Genomic DNA, 21,027 nt, shown 5'->3' with positions numbered 1-21,027 from the left:
CCTTCCCATTTCACTTGCCTAATTTCTTACTTAACCTTCAGTCCTTCCCTCACCCCAGAACATGGTGTTCCACGGCACACTGTACTTACCCTATCCCATCACTTATCACAGGATATTATAATGTCCTATTTATGTGTGTCTCTCTCCCACCAGACTATATCCTCAGCACTTAGCACAGTCTGACAGAGTGGGCACTCAATGTATATAATGACTGAATAGGTTCCTTAATTTTGATACCTTAAAAGACTCAACTGAAACAATATTTTTACAGTCATATGTTATTTAGAAGGCAGTGCTTCTATGGGCTAAAAATAAAGGATGAAAACACACCAAGGATCCCTTCATCAATAGGCTTAAGGATAAATAAGGCAATTTTTAATGTTAAGATTTTCTAGGAAGTGTTATTGTTTATTACAATTCTTTTCAACCAGAACACCTCACACTGAAATGACTGATGACAAAGGTCAAGAATTCAAGTTAAGATACTTTACCCATTACTTTTTCAATAATTACTTCAAAGTCTGTATTTTGTTCTTCTAAAAGTGAACTCTCTTCCCTTCAGACTAAACACCCCAAACCACAAGACTATCTAACATAGCCAGGACTTCAAAGAACGCTTTAATTGAACCCCAGAGCTGGCCAGATGTTGAAATCAGAACATACTTGCTTGCACAGGTCTATAAACCATTATCTAAAATTCCAAATTCCAAAAAAGCTCTAGAAACGTAAAATTTTTCACAAGTTTAAGGCAAATTCATTTAGCAGCAAAATCTGACCCAAACAGATATGTAGTTATTTTATGTTATAGGGCTTTATCCAAATTAGTGTTAATACTAATGCATTTTTGTGGCATGAATATTAATATGTTTGATTCTAAGATGCTACTCCAGACCCGACTGAGGTGTTATAGAAAATATGGTATATGCATTATATTCCTGTCTAAAATCCCAACAATTCTGAATTCTGAAACACATTTGGCCCAAAGGGTTTGGATGAAGGATTATGTGCCTGTATTGAGATATCAATTTCTCTAATCCCTGTATTTTTGTCTACTGTATTTGAAATATTTATCTAAATAATGCCCCCTATTGTTTTCTCATTTTGTATCTGAAAAACTGGTCTTAATGAAAATAGCTTTTGGGAATTCCCTGGCGGTCCACTAGTTAGGACTCTGTGCTCTCACTGCCGTGGGCCTAGGTTCAATCCCTGGTCAGGGAACTAAAATCCCACAAGCCGCACGGTGTGGCCCCCCAAAAAAAGCTTTCTTCATTTTATCTGTTTTAACATTAGATAAATACTGTTGGAAACTCACTGCTTCTATTCATATATGATACTTTCTTTTTAAATTAAGGAAATTCTATACTTCTTCGGGATCCTGTGGCTCACTCCCATCAGATGAATCATCATCATCCTCACATGAATCATCACCAGAACTGAAAGTATAGAACTAAAAAAAATGTCTAGTGGAAACATATCATTTTGAAACACATCTGAAAGGCTAATGTCACACTTACAAGCCACTGACATTTGGCAGACTCAACTGATGAAAGTAGAATTTTTGTAGATTAAAATGTAAAGCAGACAACAGTAACAGATATTATCACTGTAAAGAGCAAAAAACACCTAAGATATATTTAGGAATGAACTGAACAAGAACTGTACAGGATCTATGAAGAAAATGCCACTGGGAAACATTAAAAGAAAACTTGGGTAAATAGAGGACCACATATTTCTAGACTGCATATTTGGTTTCAAAAGGAAGAGGAATCAGGTGACTTTAAACTGAAAGAGAAGTTTATTTGAAGAGAGGTAACTTGTGTAGGTCCCCAGAAGCAGAAAGGACAGTAAGACCTTAGTAGGGCAAACCAGGACCTGGAAAGCCCCAGAACGCCAGGCAACTACCCCACTACCCTCTTTGGGGACCACAGGGCTTCCTAACTCTGCTGCTGTCTGTGCATCTGCTGCTCTCTGCAGGCCTGCTTTCTCTGTACTACCTGCACGTGGGTCAAACGTCTCTCCCTGCCTTACCCTTGTGTCATCACTTTCTAGGTCAAGAGCCCAGGTAAGACTGACTGCAAATTTCTTGAGAGAGAATCTGATTGGACCAGTTTGAATCCGTTATCCACCTACTCCTGGTCCAAGCAGCTATGGCAGGGGAAGGGAGAGGGTTAAGTGGCTATCTGCTTACTAACATGGGATAAGGATGCAGACTGGAACATGAGTGAGTGGTGCAGGCAAATTGAATGACATGTCCATTATAGATAAGCAGATTCCACACTGTGGAGATGAAATACAATACAGAGGTTAAGAGCACAGGCTCTGGGACCAAACTGCCTGAGTTTGACTTTGCCAACTTATTAGCTGCTTGACCTTCAACAAGTTATTCAATCTCTTTATGCTTCAGTTTCCTCATCTGTAAAATGAGGGTGATGATAATAGAGTTGTTGCATGGATTAAATGAATTAACACATATAAAGCACTCAGTAAAAACCACATAAGTATTTTATTACTTTTATAAAGATGCCCATTTCCCCTAAATTAGTCTATAAAATTAATGCAATTCAAATCAAAATCACAACTCTTAATTTGATAAAATAATTTTAAAGTTACTATGGAAGAAATATCTATGGAGAGAAAAGCATAGGTAGAATGTGAAGAGCACAGAGACTGATGCAAGTTATTGGTTATGTTCTAGATATTACATTGGTGGTTTGTTTCACATTATGTTTTTTAATGTACATATATGACAAAATTTTCTTTTATATATATCAAATATATTTTTGAAAGACACTTCTTTTTTTCTTGGTAAAACACCAGTAACACCGCTCTTCCTATGTCAATGATTCTGATTATTCCCTTTTTTCTATGCTTATAAGAGGGATAATGACTAACACAAACCCCAGTGTCTTTTTTTTTAACGTCTTTTTTTTAACATCTTGCTTTATAATGGTGTGTTAGTTTCTGCTGTATAACAAAGTGAATCAGCTATACGTATACATATATCCCCATATCTCCTCCCTCTTGCGTCACCCTCCCACCCTCCCTATCCCTCCCCTCTAGGTGGTTACAAAGCACCAAGCTGTTCTCCCTGTGCTATGCAGCTGCTTCCCACTGGCTATCTATTTTACATTTGGTAGTGTATACATGTCCATGCCACTCTCTCACTTCGTCCCAGCTTACCCTTCCCCCTCCCCGTGTCCTCAAGTCCATTCTCTACAAAAAGACACTTCTTAAAGAAATACTCCAAAAAAGAGGACCACTAAGCAGGGATTTACCCTACCAGAAATTTAAAAATAATTTAAAAGTACACTAAAACAATATTATTATTATCCAATAACAAATAAATCAATGGAATAGAAAATAAAGTACATATGGAAATTTAGTACTGTATAAAGGTAGAATTTCAAATCTACAGGGAAGACTGAGCATTCAATAAATGGTATAGGGCACCATCAAGTCGTTTAGGGAAAAAAATATTAAGCTAGATTCTTCCTTTCCTCCTCCTAAACAAATTTCAGAAGGATTAACTATTGAAATATTTTTAAGAAGATACCTAAAAACGTTAGAAGAAAATACACACTGCTAAGCATGACATTAAAGCTGTAAATGTAAATAAAGGAAAAGACCTACCTAAAAATGAAAAACTTCACAAGAACCCCATCACCTTAAACTTACTACTCATTTGCACCTATTTATGGGTTCTGATTCTGATTAATTCTATATAAACAGTTTTTACATAATACAAAACTGAACATATATAATTTTATGGTAAACATTTTATATAACCTTATCATGTACTTTTCTTGTACTCCTACTGTCTTTCTATTTAGCCCACGCATCATGTCAGGATAGTCCATTCTCTACTCTGCTTCTCTCTCCCCTTTTAAAATAACTTTCTTTGAAAGTTATAACCATGTACTTTTTCTTAAGTGAGTTTTAGTATTGTTTTCTTGAGATCTATAAAGTATATATATTTTTTTGCATTTTAATTGAAACTGATAATATACAAATAACCTAGAGATGAACTGTATCCTTTGCTAATTGTATTAGTCCATCTGGCATCGTATGTTCTTTTTGCTAGACGTCCCTTTTTTTCTTCCAATAAAAGTTTTATTGGGTGGAAGCCATATAAAGAAAACAAAGGAAAGAAAAACTTCCTTCAGCAAATAAACACCACAGGCTATATTTAAAGATAAATTGAAAAATTGAAAAATACTTGTGATTATGTTTTAGACAAAGGTTAATAATATTCCTAACTTACAAAAAGCCCTTGTAATTTAAAAAATGTGACTATTTCAAATAGGCAGAAATCATGAACTGGCAATTCACAGAAACAGACCCAATAAATATACGGAAGATGTTCAGTTTTACACTTAGTCAACAAAATGCAAATTAGAACAAGACGATAAAGATGATAAAAGATTTTTTTAAAAGGTGACAAAGATCACAAAGATTAACAATACTCGACCGGCAAAGAGAGGAAGACCCAGCTGTCATTCACTAGCCACTATGTTGGTGGAAAAGTATTCAATACTTTTCAAGGGAAGAGTCTGGTAACAACATCTAGAATCTTACAAATGTGCATTCCCTTTGATCCAATAATTATATTTGTATGAATTTACAGTACGGAAATTATCAGGGATATGTACAGTTTATGTATAAGAACACTCATCTAGTTTTGCTTGCACAAGTAAAAAACTGTAAATACCCTAAAAGTCCAACAATTTAGGGGTTGGTTGTACATATTATAACCATATAGCCATTAAATGCCATTACATACACATAGCCATTAAAAATGATTACGTAGCCTACTTTATCTGGAAAGATATGAGACATTATTTGGAGAATATAACATGCTCACATTTTCCTATTTTAAAAAAAGCTTTACGTGTATATATGGAAAAGTCTCCAAGTTTATACAGCACTACGTTAATACGGTTATTTCTGGGCGACGAGATCGTGGGTGAGTTTAAGTTTCTTTCATACAGGTTTATGTACTTACTACTGGACAGTTGCAGGGAGTAGGCATTTTTTTAAAAAGCAGTGTTCTTCTTACAATCACAAAATACTAGGAAACTGTTAATTTGCTGAGAGAAACGGGTAACGGGTGACGAGCCCGCCACACCAGGGGCTGAGAGAAGCGGATGCCGATCGTCCGAGCCTCGCCCTGCCGCTGCCGCGAGAGCACAGTAACCGGAAACACGCCACGAGAGACCTCGGGAATTCTGGGTACGCACTGGCCCTGCGTTACCTCACAAGGAAGAAACTGTTACATTTAAAAGAAAAACCATCTCTTTCCTTTAACACAACACCATTAGCTCAGTCAAGGGGCGTTTCTATCCTGAGATGAGTGCGGGGGAGGTCGCGAGGGCGAAAGTCTTTCTTTAAAATTAAAGTCTTCCTTGTCTCCCCCTCCCCTCCACCAGCCTCTTCCCGTCACTCCGCAGGAGCTTCGAGGCCGCCCCGGGGAAGGCTGTTTCTACGAGTGACAACTTGCAGGAACACGGCAAGCTTAAATGCCGCGAGCCGACTATTGTGTACTAATGCCGCCCGGAAAGGTGGAGGGTGCGCGACGGAGTGCCGGGCGCGGAGGCGAGGCACGCTCTGACTGGACCCCGGTTCCTCAGGCCGATGGAAGGGCGGGGCGGCGCGGCGCGGCGCGCGTGCGGAGAGGCGTCCTCGCGCTCCTGCTGGTCTCCCCGGTGCCAGTGTGGGTGCTCCAGTTGGGGAACTGGGCGGAGCGAGGGAAGTTATGAAGGCCTGGCCTCGAGAATGTAGGCGGTTAATCTTTCTCACACGCGTAACTAGCCGGGCGCGTGAGTCAATCGAGGCTTTCCTCCGAGGCCTGGCCCAGTGCAGGCGAGGAACTGCAGAGGAGGAGGGAGAGGCGAGGCCCAGGCCAAAAGGTCGGGTCAGGTGCGGGCCGCTGCCTGCGTAGCGAAGGGCGGGGAAGACCGGGGCGGGAAAGCGGGAGTGGAGGGGCCCGCTGCCCCGAACCCCCCACCCGCTAGACCGCACTGATACAGCGAAGCTGATACGAGAGAGTAGACTATTAGCAGGTGAGGGGCCCGGCAGATGAGCAGGCTCACACCCTCGCGTTAACTCGTGAGGGTCACCGTCCTGGTTACTGAGAACTAGATAGACCTGACTAAGCTTGTGTTTGGGGTGGGGGTTGATAACCAATTTTTGAACGACTGTCATTCAAGATAAATGGCCATTGGGTTTAGGGTATCAGTAGGACATTTGGGTAGAAATGTTGACGTGAGGTCTTTTAAGGCAGTCTTTGTGAATTGCCTGTGGAAAGTGGTTCCCTGATTTGTGTCTTTATAATACTGATTTGTGTCTTTATAATACTAAAAACAGCCGGTAAATGGCGTTGTACAATTCATTCCGTTCACTTTGGCTATTATCTAACTTATGGTGATGAATGAGTAGCTTTGGTAAAAGTCGTTTGGAGCCCCAGAGAGTGGACAAGAATCACATAATGTTTCGAGAGAGTAATACCTCCATGGGAGACCTGGCAGATGAGTAAGGCTTCCAGATTTCCAGACGATCTGGTGAAGGACGTTTAAAGGAAGAATTGAGAGTGTGCTCATCTGTGAAACTCTTCAGGCTTAAGTACCTGTTTATCTTAAAACAAATTACAAAACTGAGTTACAAAACTAAGTGATGGAAACTTTATGGTAGGTTATACTGACTCGTTGGCTACTATTAATTATAATTTTAAATTTCTCTTAATTTGTAGATATGAGAGCCTTTTACTATTTTATTCTTGGAATATTGTTTTAAGTGAAAATTTTCATTTCAAAAAACTGCAAAAAGAAGACTTTGTATATAATTACACATATTTTAAGGAAGATACTTATAGTTTAACATTATAAGTTTTTTTAAATAAAAAAGTTCCAAAAAAAAATTAGATGTTTCTTTGGGCACATTAGAAAATACAGATAAACAAAAAGAAGGGGAAAATCCATTAATCCCACTATCCAGAGTTAACTGTTGTTAATATTTTAATATCTTTCTGTTTTCTCCTATCATATGTTTTATAAGCATAGAATCACTAAACAGTTTATTTGATAGAAACCAACCTGTGACTTTGTCTAGAGTTAGGACTATTAGAGACTTTCTTTGTTAGATATTTCTGTATTATTTGGATTATCATAGTGAGCAAGCATTACTTTTCTAATCAGAAAAAAACAAAGAAATTGAAAACTCCATCATTGATTTTTAAAGTTCATAATTTTGGAAACATATTCCACAAAGTGACTTTTGATTTAATTTGAGAGGTGAAACGTGTTATTTTGTTTCCCTGTGAAACCCCACTGAAATGAGAAAATGTAAAACCCACAAAGACAAAGAGTGCTGAAGAGACAATAGAGAATGAGAGGTGTTAGTGTGTTCTATTGTAAGAGCTGTACAGAGCATCTCAGCATCAAGCTGCCATAGCTTTGAACTGTGTCTTTGAGCATCTCGATTTATTTTGTGCATCTGTTAGCAAGATGTGTCCCCAAGGTAATTGTGTCTTCGCTTTATACCATTTCGGTTTAGGAAAGGTTTCATGGGAATGCTCTCCTTTCGGATAGTGGGGGAGGGAAACTTGTAATTCATACTTCAGTACTCCAGAAAGGCTCTGTAAAGGGAAATTTTATTTTTCTCTTCTATTCTCAGTACTTCTGACACTAGGTATGTGGGGGTTTATCTCACACCAAGCAGTTCTCCAATTCTTGACAGACGCTGACTAGATGTCCTACACATTTAACTGAATTCTGACACTGTCCCCCTGGAGATAGCATCAGATCCCAGAGGTTAAAATGTTATGGCTCATTTTATGTGTCAACTTGACTAGCCTAAGGGATGCCCAGTTAGCTGGTAAAACATTATTTCTGGATGTGTCTGTGAGGGTGTTTCTGGAAGGAATTAGCGTTTGACTCACCAGACTGAAAAGAGATCTGCCCTCACTGATGTGGGTGGTCATCATCCAATCTGTTGGGAGCCCCAGTGGAACAAAAAGGCAAACGAAAGGCAGATTCTCTCTTCTTGAGCTGGGGTGTCTATCTTCTGCCCTCACACAGTGGTGCTCCTTGTTCTCAGGTATTTGGAATCAAGCTGAATTATACCACCAGCTTTCCTGTTTTTCCAGCTTGCACACAACAAGCAGTGTATGGGACTTCTTGGCCTCCATAGCCATGTGAGCCAATTCCTGTCATAAAACTCCTCTTATATCTATCTATATACTATTGGTTCAGTTTCTCTGGAGAACCCTGACTCAAGACTACCCCCACTTCAGGTGCCAATTACAAGTCCAGGTTGCGACCTCTACTTCTGACCAACCAGCTATAAATTGACCTTCCCATGACTCCTTCCTCAGGTTCAAGAATTTGCTAGAATGGCTCCCAGAACTCAGGGAAATATTTACTTACGTTGGTTGATTTACTATGAAAGGATACACTCTGTAACAGCCACATGGAAGAGATGCATATGGCAAGGTAGGGAGAAGGGGCACAGAGTTTCCATGCCCTCTCTTTGTGCACCACCCTCCCAGAACCTCCACGTGTTCACTAACCCAGGAGCTCACCAAATCTCCTGTTTAAGAATTTTTTATAGAGCTTAATCTCTAGTCCCCCTCTCCCTTTCCTGGCAATCTGTGGTTGGGGCTGAAAGTTCCAGCCCTCTAATCACCTGGTCTTTCTGGTGACCAGCCCCATCCTGAGGCCATCTAGGAGCTCTCCCCTAAGTCACCTCATTAGCATAAAATGTGTGCTCAAAAGGGGTACCTTCTGAGTAACAAAAGATACTATCAGTCAGGAAATTCCAAAGGTTTTAGGAGCTCTGTGTCAGGAACTGGGGACAAAGACCAAATATATGTCTTATTGTACCACAGCCTCATAAACTGGAAGTACCTCATCAATGGGAAGGTGTGGAAGGAAAGACCAGAGGATTGATTGAAAATCTGTACAAAGTAGTTAGACTTCTAGGTCTAGTTCACCATCCTTAGGACACGTAGCCAAGTTACTAGCTCACCCCTAGTCATTTCTGTGAAATACGAGGATTAGTTGGCAGAGAGTTTGAACCAGAGGAGACCCAGATTCAGGGACCTCATGTCAAGCAAAAAACCAGACTAAATGAAAGTCTCTGTACTGAATAGTGAGACCCACCCCTGCCCCTTTCCACTCTTTGCTCTCAGAGCACTGATAGGCATGTGTGTACACCCCATGAAGGAGATTTTTCTCTAAATAAATCTTGAGGTCTCAGAGGAAATAACCTCAAGGTGATATTTTGGGAGTACCCTCAACAAAATGGTTAGGTCCCTTAGCGCCCTCCCCAAGTTGACAGTAAAGTCCTTTAATTAATAAAATGCCCACATAAACAGATAGTCCAATCAACTTACCCTTTAATTATGAATGGAAAGCCAAGGATCACTAGACATTTAAAGAAAGCCTCCAAGATAAATACTGAGGTCCAAAACTATTCCTTTGAATATTTCCAGTGACTACCATTAAACCCAAAGGCTTAATTAGTCCGCATTCACCTGTTTATCTCATTTGATGCTGATCACCCACTTTTTTCACCCTTCATCTTCATGATATAATATTCTATCCTTTCTAATTTTTTTATTTTAACATTCTTCACTCTTCTTTAACTATGATTATCTGAGCTGATGTCCTAGACTTTCTTTTTCTTTCTACCCTTCTATGAGTTCATCCAACAGGCTGTCATGTCACACGATTAAACTCTGACCAACCTTCAAGTCTCATATTTTCAGATTTTAGCTGATTTTATACCTTTTATATGCCACATGAGTAAAAAAACCAAATCCAAACAGCTTTCCAGTATCCCACTTGAATAGGTTGTAGAGTAGATGCTCTCTTCTCTGATGCCATTAGGGCTGGTTAATTAATTTTAAGTCACTAACTCAGGAAATCATTACAAAATTATATACACTGGCAGGGCCTGTTAGCTGCCTAAATAATTTTCATTCTTCCCTTCATCCTTACCAATAAAACTGAGGTTTCATTCTGCATAGGCAGTGTACTAACCAAAAGACATTTCTCAGCCTCCTCTGCAGTTAGAGCTGGTCAATGAGATATAAGTGGATTCTGTTGAGTGTGACTTCTGGGAAATAACTTTTTCATTCTTCTCCCTTTCCTCTTGCTTCCTATCTGGAATTCATTTATGATGGTCAGAGCCCTGGCAGCCATCTTATACGCCACTGGAGATGGCATAAAAGGAGCCTGATTGCTGATAACTTTGCTGCCAAACTCTCCCTATCTCAGGCCTTCCTTTCAGTGAGAAAATAAGACCTTGTGTGACTTATTACACAATAAGTGTGGATCTTGGATATTAGTAGTCAAGTGCAAATTCTAATTGACAGATGTATACTTAAACATTTTATTTTAACTTAAGATGTATGAATAATTATCTTCTAATACTTTGATGTAGGCCCAAGACTTTTTGAATTTGGGTTCTGGTTGGAGTTCCTCAGATAACCTCTATAAACCATACGCATAACACATTGCCTATTGTTGCAAGTGTTAATTTTTTTTCATGTGAAGAACTTAAGGATACTCACAGAGCAATGAGTGTAGAATTCTAAATTTCTACGATTGTTTTCTTCTTCTTCTTTTTTTTTTGCGGTATGTGGGCCTCTCACTGCTGTGGCCTCTCCCGTTGCGGAGCACAGGCTCCGGACGTGCAGGCTCAGCAGCCATGGCTCACAGGCCCAGCCGCTCCGCGGCATGTGGGATCCTCCCAGACCGGGACACGAACCCGTGTACCCTGCATCGGCAGGCAGACTCTCAACCACTGCGCCACCAGGGAAGCCGTTTTCTTCTTTTAAACTTACTTTCATCTTTTAAACTTCTCTTGCCCTAACCTAATGTATAGTCATTGTATTAGTCTGCCTTCTGCCCCCCAAATTCATGTCTTTCTTACATGCAAAATACATTCATTCCATCCCAACAACCCCAAAAGTCTTATCTTGTTCCAGCATTAACTCTAAAATCTAAATTCCACAGTCTCATCTAAATATCATCTAACTCAGACATGGATGAGACTTGAGGTATGATTTGTCCTGAGGCAAAATTCCTCTCCAGCTGGGAACTTGACAAACCAAGCAGTCATGTGCTTCCAAAATACAGTAGTGGGACAGTTATAAGATAGACATTCCCATTCCAAAAGGGAGAAATAGAAAAGAAGAAAGGGGAATGAGTGGTCTCAAGCAAGTCTAAAACTTAGCAAGGCAAATCCCATTAAATCTTTTTTTTTAATTAAAAAAAAATGGAGATGTAATTGACATTGTATTAGTTTTAGGTGTACAACATAATGATTTGATATAAGTATACATTGTGAAATGATAACCACAATAAGTTTAGTTACCATTCATCACCACACTTAGTTACAAATTTTTTTTCCTGTGATGAGAACTTTTAAGGTCTACTTTCTTAGCAACTTTCAAATATACAATATAGTATTAACTATAGTCACCATGCTGTACATTACATCCAGGACTTATTTATAATATAACACATTATATATATAATATATAATGCATATAATATATATTATATATAATAAATATAATATATATATTCCATTTACATATAATTTTTATATAACTATATATAATTCCATTAGATCTTAAGGCTTGGGTCCAATGCTCTACAAGGACACCAGTCTGTGAAATCAAGGAGGAAGCAAGGTTGTATCCTGGGCTTGTGAAGGGAGTGGCAGCCCTGATGATCTCTGAACAACCTTCAGGGTCATTCTTCCCTTTTCTTGAAGGATAAAAAACATGTTTGCTGCAGCATAGCTCTTTCACCCAGGTCTGTAAAATCCAGTAAGTCCAGCAGCCTTCCTTCATTTCCTCTCGTTTTCTCTGTCCCCTTTCATTCTAACTGACCTTGTCTTTGCTGGTAGAGTCCCATCTCTATTCCTGGCTTCTGCTGAGGTGGCAGATTAAATTCATGGTTCACACCCATATTAATCTCTTTACCAAATGGTTGTTCAGCCACACCCTTAGTGTTCTATTCAGAACAAGTTTTTTCATCTTTTGCAATATGGATAGGCTGAGAATTTTCCAAATTTTTAAGTTCTACTTCCTTTTTAACAATTCCTTATTCAATTCATATGTCTCCTTTTGAATTTCACTATTAGTAGTCAGGAGGACCCAGGCTGCACCTTCAACATTTTGTCTAGAAATCTCCTCAGCTAAATATCCAATTTCATTGTTCACAGATTCTGTCTTCCACAAAACATGAGGACACAATTCAACCAAGTTCTTTGCCACTTTACGACAGGGATTGCCTTTTCTCCATTTTTCAATAACTGTTCCTCATTTCCTTCTGAGACCTCACCAGAATGACCTTTAATGTTCAGATTTCTGTGAACATTCTGTTCATGACTATTTATATATTCTCTAAGAAAATGGAGACTTTCTTTCCAGCTCTCCTTTTTCTCTCTGAGCTCTCACTATAATCGTCTTTAATCTCTGTATTTCTACCAGCAATTCCTTCATGACAGTCCAGGCTTTTTGTAATATGTACCTCAAAACTCTTCCAGCCTCTACCCATCATCCAGTTCCAAAGCCACTTCCACATATTTAGGTATTTAGTACAAAAGCAGCAGCCCACTTCTTTGTATCAAAGTCTGTATTAGTTTGCTTGGGCTGCCATAGCACAATACTACAAACTGGGTGGCTTAACAAAAATTTATTTTCTCACTGGAGGAAATAGATCAGGCTGGAAGTCCTAGATCAGGGAACCAGCGTAGTAAGTTTCCGGTGAGAACTCTTCCTGGTGTGCAGATGGCAGCCTTTTTGCTATGTTCTCACATGGTGGGGAGAGAGAGAGAGAGAGAGAGAGAGGGAGGGAGGGGGGGAGGGAGGGAGGGAGGGAGGGAGGGAGAGAGAGAGAGAGGGGGAGAGAGAGAGGGAGAGAGGGAGAGAGAGAGAGAGAGAGAGAGAGAGAGAGAGAGAGAGAGAGCTCTCTGGTGTCTCTTGCTTTTCTTATAAGGACACTACTCCTACTGGATCAGGGCCCCCATCCTTATGACCTCACTGAACCTTAATTGCCTCTGTGAAAGCCCTATCTCCAAACATAGTCACATTGGTGGCTGGGGCTTCGACATATGAATTTGGTACCCCACAAACATTTGTCACCACATAAACATTTAGTTCATATAAGTTATTTTTGGTGATTCCCTTTCATTTTCATTTTCACAGAAATAATTATTTTTAGTTTATATTAGTTTCCTTTTCTGATATAAATAGAATTGTAATGTGTACTATGTGATAAGCCCTATGCTGAACCGTAAGAATCCAAAGATAAGTAACACGTTTTCTGTCCTTGAAAATATCAGTATAGTAGTATAATACTTAAAGCTGCACCCAAAGTCACAATTACTAGACATACATATCTTAACATCAAGGCCTAACTATAGTCTGTAAATAAAAATCACCAGGGTACCTGTTAAAAATGCTTATTCTCACTTTACCTCTGTGAACCTCCCTCAAAAACTTATAACCCCAGTCTAATCATGAGAAAAAGTCAGACAAATTCCAGTAGAGGTGAATGATACAATATACCTGACCAATATTCCTTAATACTGTGAAGGTCATCAAAAACAAGGCAAGTCTGAGAAAATGTCACAGCTAAGAGGAGCCCAAGATGACACACCATCTAAATGTAACAAGGCATTCCAGATGGGATCCTTGAACATAAAAAGGACATTTGGTAAAAACTAAGGAAATCTGAATAAACTGTGGACTTTAGTTAATAGTAATGTAACGATATGGGCTGATTAATTGAAATGAATGTCCCATAGTAATATAAGATGTTAATAATAATGGAAACTGTGTAGGGGGAAGGGTAGGATATGGGACCTATCTGTACTATTGGCTCAGTTTTTCTATAATTCTAAAACAGTTCTAAGAAATAAAGTCTATTAATTAAAAAAAAGATACTCCTGTGCTTCACCCCTGGATTCAGTAATTTTAAGGAGGTGGCTGGGAATAATGGTTCTGCTCCCAATTCCAAACTGCTGGGGGGGGATTTCCATACCACCATCGATTCCTGGATACCAGCTGGGTATCCTACAATTCAACTCAATTCTGAAACTACCCAGAGATAGTATCTGATCCCAGAGGTCAAGGACTCAGTTCTACAAGACTGAACACTAATTCCACCATGGTGGCTCCACCCTCATAATCCCATCTAAACGTCATTACCTCCCAAAGGCCCATCTCCAAATAACATCGCGTTGGGGATTAGAGTTTCAACATATGAAATTTGTGGGACACAAATAGTCAGCCCATAGCATCAAGCTTTCAAAATTTCCTAACTAGTACTTGAAAGAGACAAATACAGCTTGAAGGTTGAGGATGAAACATATATATTCAATTTACACTAGTGACTCACAGTCATGTAATACAGTAGTTTCTAAATATCTTCTGAATCAGAATCTCTAAGCAGATACACAGGAATCTTTAAATAAACTCATAATGTGATATGGGATCCATTAGAATCATTTTCCTTGTGAGTCTGGAAGAGAACTGAAGGAGGTTTATTTGTTGACATTCTCTTTCTTCAAGTGACCAGATGTTAAAAATATTTTTACACTTTCATTTCAAACTTTATAATAGTATTACAGAGAATAGAATGAAATTGTTGGGGTTATAATAGATAATTTAAATTGCTTTAAATTTATAAGTTTATGTTAAGTATTTACTATAGTCCTGAATAAACTGTGACAGTTAGTCACTGTAGTTACCAGAGGACAATGCTTTCTTTCCTTCTGAGCAATGTGGCATGAGGATGTGAAGCTTATAACTTCTGAAGACATTTTGCCATAAATAAGCTAACCTTATAATGAAGTTAACAGAGAAGGAAGCTAACCAGAAAAAGGGAAGGAAGTTGAGTCCATCATGACATCAAAATTCTCCTGAATCAAACTCTAAAGCTCCCTCTACCTCTGGTCTTTCCAGTTATATAAGCCTATATCTCTTTTTTTTTTTTTTTCCAGTATGCAAGCCTCTCACTGTTGTGGCCTTTTCCGCTGCGGAGCACAGGCTCTGACACGCAGGCTCAGCGGCCATGGCTCACGGGCCCAGCCGCTCCGCAGCATGTGGGATCTTCCCGGACCGGGGCACGAACCTGTGTCCCCTGCATCGGCAAGCGGACTCTCAACCACTGCGCCACCAGGGAAGCCCTATATCTCTTTTATTATTTATGCTAATTTGAATTTAGTTTCCGTTTCTTACAACATAAAGTTTTCTTAAGGATACAGTCCTGTCAAAGAATGCTTGTTGGCCCTCAGTATTCATTCTTCCCCTTTCAATGATAATAACTCTCAATTTCTAGGTGGATATAGCTGCCCAGAATATAACTATATTTCCCAACTTTTCTTGTGATGAAGTGTGGCCCTGTGACTATATTCTGTCCTGAGAGGTATAAACTGAAGTGCTGTGTGCAATTTTCAGGAAGTGTCCTTAAAAGAGAGGAGCCATGTGCCTTCTCCTTTACCTTCCCTTATTCCTGTGATGGCTGGAGCTGTCACAATGAGCTAATAATCATGAGATAATCATGAAGTAATCAAAGTCATGCATGGCAGAGCATCACGAAAGAAGGAACCTGAATTCCTGACACAGTGAACCACCATATCAACTTTGAACCCTTTACTTTCTACTTTATGCGAGAGCAAAATAGATATATATTATGTAGCTTACTGTTACTTTTGGTTTTGTCATTCATTGCTAAGCCAAATCCTAACTAACACTAAACCTTACATATGTTTCACCGTGTGCTCCCTTGTAAGTCAGATTCTGCGTGTGACTTAAGAATCATAAGTGAATTCCACACCAAAGTTCTGAGTTACTTGAATTTTTATGTGACATTTTTGATGGGATAAATGAGAAATACTAGCAAATGTGTTACATTGCAAACAGAAACACACACAAAAAAATGGAGGGATGAGCATGAATATATTTTTCTTCTAATACATTGAATGTTGGAGGCATAAACCCTCCAATTACTATAAGAGACAATTATGGATCCAGTAGTTCAAATTATGATATTAATACTTGTGCCCAGAAATCTCTCTGGTGGCGCAGTGGGTAAGAATCCACCTGCCAATGCGCAGGACATGGGTTCAAGCCCTGGTCCAGGAAGATCCCACATGCCGTGGAGCAACTAAGCTCGTGAGCCACAACTACTGAGCCCGCGTGCCTAGAGACCGTGCTTCTCTTGCTGCAACAAGAGAAGCCACTGCAATGAGAAGCCCGTGCACTGCAATGAAGAATAGCCCCCGCTCGCCACAACTAGAGAAAGCCTGAGAGCAGCAATGAAGACCCAGTGAAGCCAAAAATATAATAATAATAAAGGGCGTCTCAAACTCAGGGAAGAGAACCTTCCTCTCTGGTCAGAGGAGATGTGCTCCCAAAACTCTGAAGTAGGACAAAACCTTTGCCTTTTTAAAAACCTCTGTTCCCCCACTGCTTAGGCCAGATACAGGCACCGTCATAGGAAGTAAAGAGCAAAATGAGGTATATAAAACCCTAGCTTTCTGATCAAAGTATTGTAATAGGGAGTCCCATAGAACTGGAAAGAACCAAGGAGATTGAGTAGAGAGAGAGAGGAGCTCAGGAGAGCAGAAGTTGTTTATGACTTCTGGGCTAACCTCCAAGCTGTGCATGTGTGAATCTGACCCTCAGCATCATATCAAATGCTTTGAGAACAAAACTACAAGATAGAGCACTGCCCAGGAATTTGACTGGCTACTGGGTGGCAAACATACAGGACAGATGCAAGTAATGCTGTAACATCTTTGCAAAGACAACTGTTATTGAAATCATGACCTAGAAATTCGGCTTGGAACATACAGTCTAATCCCAGCCAGATGAATTGCCTACTAAAATAAAAATATCAACATTTTTATAGGACTCAGAGTCTCATAGCTTAGTATTCAAAATATCCAAGGTACAATCTAAAATCCAGCCTTCAAAAAACTAGGAAAATCTAAACTGGGAAAAGACAATCAAGAGACACCAATGATAAAATGACACAGATGTTGGAATAATCTGACAAAGACTTTAAAGTAGCTATTGTAAAAATATCCCAAAGACACTCTTGAAATGAATGGAAAGATAGCAAGTCTCAGCAAAGAAATAGAAGAATTCCACTTGTGGAAACTGGAGAAAAACACAATAACCAAAAAACTGAAAAACACAATAACCAAATTTAAAAGCTCACCAGATGGCTTTAAGGACAGAATGGAGATGGCAGAAGAAACAGTCAGTGACCTTGAAGGAAGAGCAATAAAAATTAATGATCTAAACAACAGAGAGAAAAAAGGATAAAAAGGATAAACCCAAAGAAACCTACACCGAGACACATCATAATCAAACTTCTTGAAACTAAAAGCAAAGAAAAGCTCTTGAAAGAGATTTTTGTCCAGAAATCCAGAAGTGTGTGTGTGTGGGGGGGTGACATGCATTATATAGGGGAACAATTATTCAAATGATGGTGGATTTTTCATTAAAAAACATAAAAGCTAGAGGAAGTCGAACATTTTTAAAGTGCTGAAAGAAAAAACAAATTCAACTCAGAATTCTATATCCAGCTAAAAAATCCGTTAGGATTAAGGTTAAAAAAAAAAATTCTCAGGTAAATGAAAATGAAGAGAATTTGTTTCTAGCAGACTTGCTCTAAAAGAATTGCTAAAGCAAGTTTTTCAGGGAAAGGAAAATGATACTAAAAGGTAACTTAGAACCTTGGGAATGAAGGAAGAGCAACAGAAATGGTAGATATAAAATTACTCTTCTCCTCTTGTGTTCTTTAAAACATGTTTATTGTAAAGCAATTATACTCCAATAAAGATGTTTAAAATAAAATAAAATAAAATAAAAGTTACACATATTAAAAAAAAAACAAAAACATGTTTAATGGTTGAGAGCAAAAATTATAACAATATCTGATGGGGTTTTCATTGTATAGGGTTTTATACATAAGACAACTACAACATACAATTGAGGTTATATGATAGTAATGTTTTTATAGTCCACTTATAGTAGTAATGTATTGATTTTATGTAGGCAGTGAAAAGTATGTATATTATAATCCCTAGAGCAACCACTAAAAATCTGGACAAATAAATATAGTAAAAAAAATCTCAAAACATTAAAATGAAACACTAAAAAATGTACAAATAAAGAGCAAAAGAGGCAGGACAAGGGGAACAAAGGAATGAAAAACAAAGGAATCAAACAGAAAGCAAATAATAAAATGGTTGACCTAAACTTAAATATATCAGTAATTACATCACATGTAAATGACCTATATATACCAACTTAAAGACAGAGGTTGTCAAAATGGACCAAAAAAAAAAGTTATGACCCAACACATGCTGTATATGAGAAACTCGTTTCAAATATAATTTAGAGATTCATTAATGAGAATGAAAGATATATTTTAAAAACTCTAATCAAAAGAAAATTGGAATGGCTTTTAGAAAAAGAAAAGCAAAATAAGCCCAAAGCAAAAAGAAAGAAGGAAAAAATAAAGATAGGAGGATAAAAATCAATTAAATTGAAAACAGAAAAATAGAGAAAATCAATAATCAAAAAGCTGTTTCTTTGAAACAATCAATAAAATTGATAAAACTTTAGCAAGACTGACAAAAAAAGAGATGACACAAGTTACCAAGATCCAGACTGAAAGAGTCTACAGACTCTACAAACATTAAAAGGATAATAAGAGAATAATATGAACAACTCTATACACATAAACTCAACAACTTTGATGGGATGTACCAATTCCTCAAAAACCAAATACTACCAAAACTCATCCAAGAAAAAATAGAGAGGGACGAAAAAGGAACAAGCCTGAACTCATTTTATGAGGGCATCATTACCCTGATGCTAAAACCAAAGGCATTACAAGAAACGGAAACTACAGATCAATGTCCCTCATGAACTTAGACAGAAAAATCTTCAACAAAATATTTACAAATTGACTTCAGTAATATAAAAAAAGAATAATACATCATGACCAAGCAGGGTTTATTCTGGGAATGCAGGGCTGGTTCAGTATTGAAAAATTAATGTAATCTACCAACTTACTAGTCTAAAGAAGAAAAACAACATGACTGTTTAATTGAGGCAGAAAAATATTTTGAAAAAACTAAATGTCAATTCATGATTTTAAAAAACCTCTCAGCAAACTAGGGATAAAAGGGACTTTCCTCAACATGATAAAGAGCATCTTCAAAAAATGTACAGCTGACATCATACTTAATAAAGAAAGGCTTACTGCTTCCCCCTAAGATCAAGAACAAGGCAAGGCTGTCTCTCTCACTACTCCTGTTCAACATCGTACTGGAAATACTAACCAGTGGAAACAAGAAAAATAAATAAAAGGTATACAGATTGGAAAGGAAGAAATTTGAAGATGATCGTATACAAAGAAAATCCCAAGGACTCTACCCCCCCACCAAATCTGCTAGAACTAGTAAGTGAGTTTAGCAAGGTTACAAGGTCAAGACACAAAAAAACAGTTGTATTTCTATACATTAATAATGACTTGAAAAACCAAAAATTTAAAAATAATATTTATAATAGCTCAAAAAAGTGAAATATTTAGGTATAAATGTATCAATACATAGTCTTATTGCTCTAAAGTGGCAACTATTTTAATTTCTCTGTTCCATTACATAAATGATTTTAGGATCATTGAATATTTATGTTTTTATATTATATTACATTTACATTTTTCATATACATTTTCATCTAAAGTGATTGAGTCATCATATTTATCATTTTAAGGGCTGCCTAATGTTTTATCATATTGATACAGCAGCATAATATAGCAAGAAGAATGTGAGCTTTTTAAACAAGACTGAATTCAAACTCTAGTTCCCCAAATACTAGCAGTGTGACTAGAGGTAGGTAATTTTTCTCAGCCTCAGTCATAGTAAAACGCCAAATTTTCAGGAGTGTTAGAGTTAATAAAGTGATATGTGTAAAATACCTGATACATGGTAGATGCCCAACAAAGTAGCCATTATTAATACCATAATTTTAATCTTTCTCCTAATTTTAGACATTTATGATTGTTTCTTGGCAGAGTCTTTACGCTGGAGTCCAAGAATTATTATTGCTCCCTTTTTCAGGATCTTGATTTTCAGGCTTTTAAATCCCAAAACATTATGCCAATTCGTTAATAAATTGAGAAATACTTGTATTGGTTGCTTAAAATGCATTATCCTTAGTATTTTGCTGAAAGCACATTAAGTGATTCTTGCTTTCTGTTTCTTTATTTTAAACACTGTATTCCATTCCCTTCTGTTTACATTGATCATGAGTAATGTAACCTTGGTCACAAAGTATTCCAAAATCTCAATGTCAGTAGCTCATGTAGGAGGCATGGGAGCTGGGGGATAAATCATCTTATGAGTCATCCTATAGGCATAACCTCCAAGGAGGGGCTAGCAGTCCAAACAGAAAATCCCAGGAGACTCAGTGAATATGATTCCAATCGAGGAACAAGGGTAGTTAATAGAAGGGATTTTTGAGATGGAGAGCTTTCAGGTTTAGGAACAGACCAGAGATATGGTGACAAGGAAGTCTATCCTAGTGACATAGGAAGCAACAGGTCACTGAAAGACAACGGGGAAAAAAAATCTCTGGAGAAAGTATTGGCAAGATTTACAAGTCTGGGGTTCAAGGTCAGGCTCCAGCGTCAGCAGGGAGCCAAATTTGAAAACCAGTAAGCAGGACTGAAGGTTAGTCAGACTGATTGGCTACAACTTGAAAGAAAGCTACAGACTCTTTTTTTTTTTTTTTAATAAATTTATTTATTTTTGGCTGCGTTGGGTCTTCTTTGCTGCCCATGGGCTTTCTACTCTTCATTGTGTTGCATGGGCTTCTCATTGCGATGGCTTCTCTTGTTGTGGAGCACGGGCTCTACGCATGAGGGCTTCAGTAGTTGCGGCACGTAGGCTTGGTAGTTGTGGCTCATGGGCTTGGTAGCTCCGCGG

The 21,027-nt window shown here is 38.2% G+C and overlaps 1 protein-coding gene across 1 annotated transcript in view; it reads right to left on the bottom strand.

Moving 5' to 3' along the window:
- Positions 1-5,164, bottom strand: part of XPO1 (exportin 1) — a 217,494-nt gene extending 212,330 nt beyond the window's left edge. The window contains exon 1 of the mRNA XM_067704947.1: positions 5,003-5,164. The gene's annotated coding sequence lies outside the window, so the exon portion shown is untranslated. The remainder of the gene's footprint in view (positions 1-5,002) is intronic.
- Positions 5,165-21,027: the final 15,863 nt, after the last annotated feature.

Source organism: Pseudorca crassidens, chromosome 14, assembly GCF_039906515.1.
Source record: "Pseudorca crassidens isolate mPseCra1 chromosome 14, mPseCra1.hap1, whole genome shotgun sequence".
Taxonomy (NCBI): domain Eukaryota; kingdom Metazoa; phylum Chordata; class Mammalia; order Artiodactyla; family Delphinidae; genus Pseudorca; species Pseudorca crassidens.
This window is presented reverse-complemented; position numbering and strand designations above follow the sequence as displayed.